Source organism: Microtus ochrogaster, linkage group LG5 (genome assembly GCF_000317375.1).
Source record: "Microtus ochrogaster isolate Prairie Vole_2 linkage group LG5, MicOch1.0, whole genome shotgun sequence".
NCBI lineage: Eukaryota > Metazoa > Chordata > Mammalia > Rodentia > Cricetidae > Microtus > Microtus ochrogaster.
The window spans coordinates 18,305,663-18,311,841 of record NC_022031.1 but is presented as its reverse complement, the minus strand read 5'-3'; positions in this window follow the sequence as shown (position 1 = coordinate 18,311,841).

The following is a 6,179-nucleotide window of genomic DNA, read 5'->3' as shown; positions in this document are numbered from 1 at the left end:
TAGCTCTGTAGACCAGGCTGGCCTCGAACTCACAGAGATCCACCTGCCTCTGCCTCCCGAGTGCTGGGATTAAAGGCGTGCGCCACCATCGCCAGCTTTGCTGGGTCTTGAGGATGGTTGTTTCCTAATTTTCTGAGAGATCACCATACTGATATCCAAAGGGGCTGTCCCAGTTTGCACTAGGTGTCATGGCACACACCTTTAATCACAATACTTAGGAGGCAGAGGCACATGAATATAAGTTCAAGGCCAGCCTGATCTACACAATGAGTCCAGGGCAGCCAGAGCTATATACTGAGACTCTATCTCAAAAAACAATCTTTATAAAAGAATTTAGGAGTTTGAAAGATGGCTCAGTATTTAAGAGTACATACTGCTCTTACAGAGGAACTCAATTTGGTGTCTAGTATCTACATTAGACAGCTTATAATTGCCTGCAAGTCTAGCTCCAGGAGGTCCAACACCCTCTTCTGGACTCTGAAAGAACCTGCATGAATATAGCACAAACATAAAAATAAATCTCAAAAAAGAATCTAGCCAGGCACAGTAGTGCGCATCTTTAATTCCAGCACCCAGGAGGCAGAGGCAGGTGTATCTCTGTGGGTTTGAGGTCAGCCTGGTTTACAGAGACAGTTCCAGGACAGCAGGGTGAATAGGCTAAAAGAGAAAACTTCTCTTGCAAAAAAAAAAGAGCAAAATTTAAAAAAGAAGGAAGGGAGAAAGGGAAGGAGGGAGGAAAGAATAAAGGAAGGAAAGAAGGAAAGAAAAGAAAAAGAATGAATCTGAAGATTTTAAGGTCCTAGTAATCTCCAAAACAGTGTACACTATTCCTACTGTTATGGGTTACTCACGAGAACTGGATGGTTGCAAAGGGAAATTAAGCCATAGCTAAGCTATTAGCTTGTAGTTGATTGTTTCTTTTTTAATTTCTTTCTTTTTCTAACTCTTTGGGGGCCTGTCACCCAGCTCCAAAATAAATATACGGAAACTTATTCTTACTTATGAATGACCGGCCTTAACTTGGCTTGTTTCTAGTCATTCCATCATGAAAGACCTGAATAACAGCGCCCCCATTCAGCACAAAGCAGTTTGGAGAGAAATAACTGCACCCATATTCCCAAACATTGTTTATAAATGTTCTTTTACATTCAAAGGTGGATATGATATAGATATGAATAATTTACAATGATATAAATTTTGCTTTATTGATATAAATTTAAGGTCAATTTTGTTATATGTATTTCTGCTCTTAAGGTATTGTGATTGTGTAGTTCATTTAAAAATGTAATGTATAATTAGGAAATATAGGTTGTTAATGGATAATCATCAATAATCAAACTTGTAGTCATGTTAGTTAGTTTTTCTAGATATGTAGAGATATATTTCAGTTAGATAGGCATTCTTCATATCTTTCAAAGACTACAGAATGAGGCATTTAATGTTTTAATAACTTAGGGTTTTTTATGACAATGAGACACGTCTACTCCTGGCAGCATCAGCTACTTCAAGAGGAAGACGGACATTGAAGAGGCTCCTTATGGAGTTGGTTAGCCATCTGGGCAAGAAACTGCTCTTGCCTGGACTGTTGCATAAACTGGACACAGAGAACCCGCAGAGAGAGGACTGCTGAACTTGCCTAAAGGTGAGATGATCTTTCAGGGTTCCTGATTTATGAAAGAGTCTGAGAGACATTCTGCAGGACACAAAAGAAAGTGGCTGAACTGCCTTTGAAATTTCCTGCTTCATGAAAATGTCTGCTGGATACTATGGGCCTGTAGGCTGAAGATGGATGCCCCAATGGTACAAAAGAACTTTGGGTGGGTGACTGTCTAGACAGCGAGATGTCTCTGTCATTTCTAGAGTTTTGGAAGCTGCTTACAATGTACTTCCTGTTTACTTAGGTAATATTATATCCCTCTGAAGTCTTTGATGGAGTTGAAGAATAGATAGTTATAGTTTTCCTTAGTTATGATAAAAGATAAAATAGATAGAAATATTGTGACTGTAATTCTTGCTTGATAACTCTTGTTATATGTAATTTTACTATGTTAAAGTGAAAGAAAGCCTTTCTTTTTTGTTTAAACAGAAAATGGGGAAATGGTGTAGGAGGGTCTTCTTTCTATGTGTTGCTTTCATTGGTCAAATAAAGAAACTGCCTAGGCCTTTTGATAGGGCAGAACTTAGGCAGGGAAGACAGGACTGGATGCTGGGAGTAAGGAGGCAGTGTGGCAGATGCCATGGCTCTCCTTTTCAAGATGGACACTGGTTAGACTCATGCCGGTAAGCCAGTCAAGTGACGATACACATTAATGGAGATGGGTTAAATTAATATGTGAGAGTTAGCCAATAAGGGGCTGGAGATAATGGGCCAGGCAGTAATTTAATTAATACAGATCTCCGTGTGATTATTTCAGGCATAACCTAGCCGGGTGGCCAGGACTACAAGCAGCCCGCCGGCCCGGATGTAAGCCAGCCTGGCGGCAGGACACAGTCTGCTCCTCCACATTACTACAGAGAATTGTTACTGTTGTTTTACTAAATGGACCTGGTGTCAAACTCCTTTCTGAATACAGATGTTTATGGCGATAGAACAGTTCTTCCTGCCATGGTCAGCCTAGCTTCTCTTTGCAGTAGACAGTGGTTGAGGTAGAGTCTTGTATCTGGACGAAGTTCTGAGAATAAGTGACAGCTGAGTGCTGAGCTCTAAATGAGACATCACTATCGCCCTCTCCAACCATCTTCTGAGCACCTCTGAAGATTGTAAGAACCAAAGGGTAAGGAAGAATGCTGTGAATAGACGTCTTCTTGAGATGACCTGACCATCATACTCTGAATTTACAGTGGCTCAGGTTACTGTCACAAGACCTGCACAAGATGGAACTTCTCAATAATACATCTTGGAAAAGGAGAGACTTGAAAGACCCACTCCCCTTGAAGAGCTATTGGTGGGTAATGGTTGCTGACAAAGAGGGAATTGCTTTCATTGGCGGATCCTCTGCCAAATGCTTCAGTAAAATGCTCAAGCAAAAAACCCTAATTAAACTAGGTTGGTTGTCCACAAAACAAAGTACCCTAAACCAGTACTTCTCAGCCTTCCTACTGCTGCAACCCTTTGCAGCTCCTCATGTTATGGTGACCCCCAACCATACAGTTATGTTTTGCTACTTCATAATTGTCATTTTGCTACTGTTATGAATTGTAATGTAACTATCAGAAATGCAGGGTGTCTGATATGCGACCCCTGTCAAAGGGTTGTTTGACCTCCCAGAATCACAATCCATAGGTGGAGAACCATTGATCTAAACCTTACAAACAAAAAGTATCTAAAACTATAAAGAGAACCATGTTTACTGCAATATTGTTGATAATAAATAACTGTATTAATTCCTTTAGTAAGTGTCCCTGCAAATGCCAGCAGACTAACATCTGCACAAGAAAAGATGGAAATCCAGTTCAACAGGACTTCTTTGCTGGTGTTGGTTCCAACTTCTAGAGCCTGACCCCGAGAAGGTTTTCTTTGACAAATTTAAACAAATTTAAGGAAAAATTTTTTCATGATAGTTACCACAATAAAGCTTAAGGCATGACTGTGTTGAAATTTTGGCAAAGTACACGTGACCTTGACCGTGAAGATGGGTTCTATAGCTTAAGGGCCTAGATGTGGTGTGGACTCAGTCACACAGATAGGGTAGAGGTCACCAGGCTTACATGTGACAACTCTCCTAAGGATGGAGTCTATTGATGGAGACACAAAGTTAAAGTTAAAGGTCTAGGGAGGAAGTGTAGGGTAAAAGGAACAACTGGAGCAGAAAACCGACCAATCACTGAGCACCCTGACTCTGAACCCAGAGTCAGAGAAAGAAACACACCCTGGATTTGAGACCTGGGCCAGGTCCTGGCCAGTGTCAAAGAAAACACACTTTGTCCTTAGAATCAGAGCCAGTGAAAGAAATATGCCCTGGTCCTATGATTAGAGTAAAAAAGCTAAAAAGGACCAGTAAAAGAAGCACAGTTTGACCATGAAGTCAGAGCCATCTCTGCCCTGACCATCTAAACTAACCAATCCCCCGTCTCCCTGGGAAAACTCTGCCTCTAAGAAGCCCTATGTAAGCCTCTCCATCCTTTCAGTTAAGAGCTGCCATTAATCCCTCCCTGGCAGAGGCAGCCACTCTCCTGGACTCCTTCTTAAAGCTTTCTCAAAAGAGTCTTGGGTGACGACCTTCATTGGCCCATGCAGAGCAGAAGAACCTGGCTGGGATGTCCCTTGGGGGACTGAGCTGAAAAACCTTGCTGAGATGCTCCCTAGGGGGCTTCAGCAAGGCAGAGCAGAACAGAAGAACCTTGCTAGAACGCTCCTTAAGGGGGCTGAACAAGGCCAGCGGAGGAAACAGAGCCACAGGAGATTGCTACATTTCTGCCTGGGGCTTCCCTTTAGCAGAGTGTTAGCAGAAGAAACATCTTGGGCCAGAGAAGAAGCAGACAGCTCTGCTAGGAAGTTCCCATAAGGGAACAGAGCAGAACTCAGCTGTAGCAGCTCTCCAGGAGAGGAGCAGGATCCCTATATCCTTTAGGAAGACCAGCCCCCACAGCACCCCAGGTTCAGGTAGCCTGTCTCCCCGATAATCAGGACACCTTTCCCTTCAGGGCTGAGCTGTCCTATTGTGGCTCAATACGCCCCCCACTCCAGAATTGTCCAATCATGTCTATAATTATATCCTGTTTTCCCCATGAGTCAGGATATCCCAACACCAATACTGTACCACATTTCCCTACAGAAGGGTCTAGAGAAACATAACAGTCTGTGAATTTGGGTGTGGCCTGTGTAATGATCTGTCTCTTTAAGAGACAAGCCACGCCCACTCCCTCCCCTATCAGCTAAGGCAAGCTGATCTTCTTTTCTGTCTTCCTCTCAGAGAGACAGCTTCCATCTCTTCTCTCTCTCTCTCTCTCTCTCTCTCTCTCTCTCTCTCTCTGCCTCTGTTCTTCTCCTCTTCTCCCCTCCCTTCCATAACCCCCTGAATAAATATCCAACCTCACTCTGCATGGCGTGCCTATCCATCTGTTTCTCACCCGCTGCCACCACCACACAGCTCACCACTGCCAGGGACCAGCCACCTTTGGAGATCTGCCTCATGGTCTCGTGTGCTGTCCCTGCCTGGGACTGGCTACTCTCGGTGGACTCCCCTACCCACTGCCTGCAGTATTTTTTAATAATCCATTACAGCCTAGCCCTACAGATAGCACAGATCACCAGGCTTTTAATTCCTCCACTTCTGGTAGAAAACAGGTATGCACATCCCTTCCTCTGAAGAGACAAGCCTGGTACTTAACACGTCTGGCTTCTGTCATGTTTACCTATGAGCACAGAGACCTCATGGTGGCAGGCAGGCATGGTGCTGAGGCAGTAACTGGGAGTTTACATTCTGGTCCACAGGCAGGAGGCCAAAAGACAGGCAGCGAGATTGAACCTGGAGTGGGGATTCTGAAACTCTCAAAACCCACCCCCCCCCAGTAAACACACTTCCTCCAACAAGGCCACACCTCCTAATCCTTCCCAAACAGTTCCACCACCTGTGGACCAAACATTTAAGTTACACGAGTCTATTGGAGGTTGTTCTCATTCAAACTAGTATAATAACAAAAACTAAATCTAATGAACTCATATCAGCAATGGACTGTTAGCTAGTACTGTGGTGTATGTTTGTTATACTCAATTAAGGAGATGTAGTGTCTAATTTTGGTTGTCAACAGACTACATCTCAAATAACCAAAACACAAGTATCTCTGGGCACATGTGGGAATTTTTTTTTCTTGGATTATTTAAGCTCATGAATCTGGGCTACACCTTCTGGTAACAGCCCACATTAAAGGACATGAAAGAAACGTTGCTTTTTGTCTGCATTTTCTTATTCCCACTAGTAAGTGCATCTATCCTACTGGGGCAGGCAGTATTAAGTCCAACTCTCTTGGTCTCTTGGGATTCCAACATAGACTGAAGACAGCAGCTTTTCAGGACTCCTTCAGGATTCCAGGGCCAGACTGGGACTGAGTCAGGCTCAACAACCTCTAGATTCTCAGCCTTTCCATCACCAGGCTGTTATTGTCAGATACTCAGACCACATCCTGTAAGCAAGTCTATGAATCCCCGTTTAGTGTAGAGTTTTTTTTTTTTTTTTTTT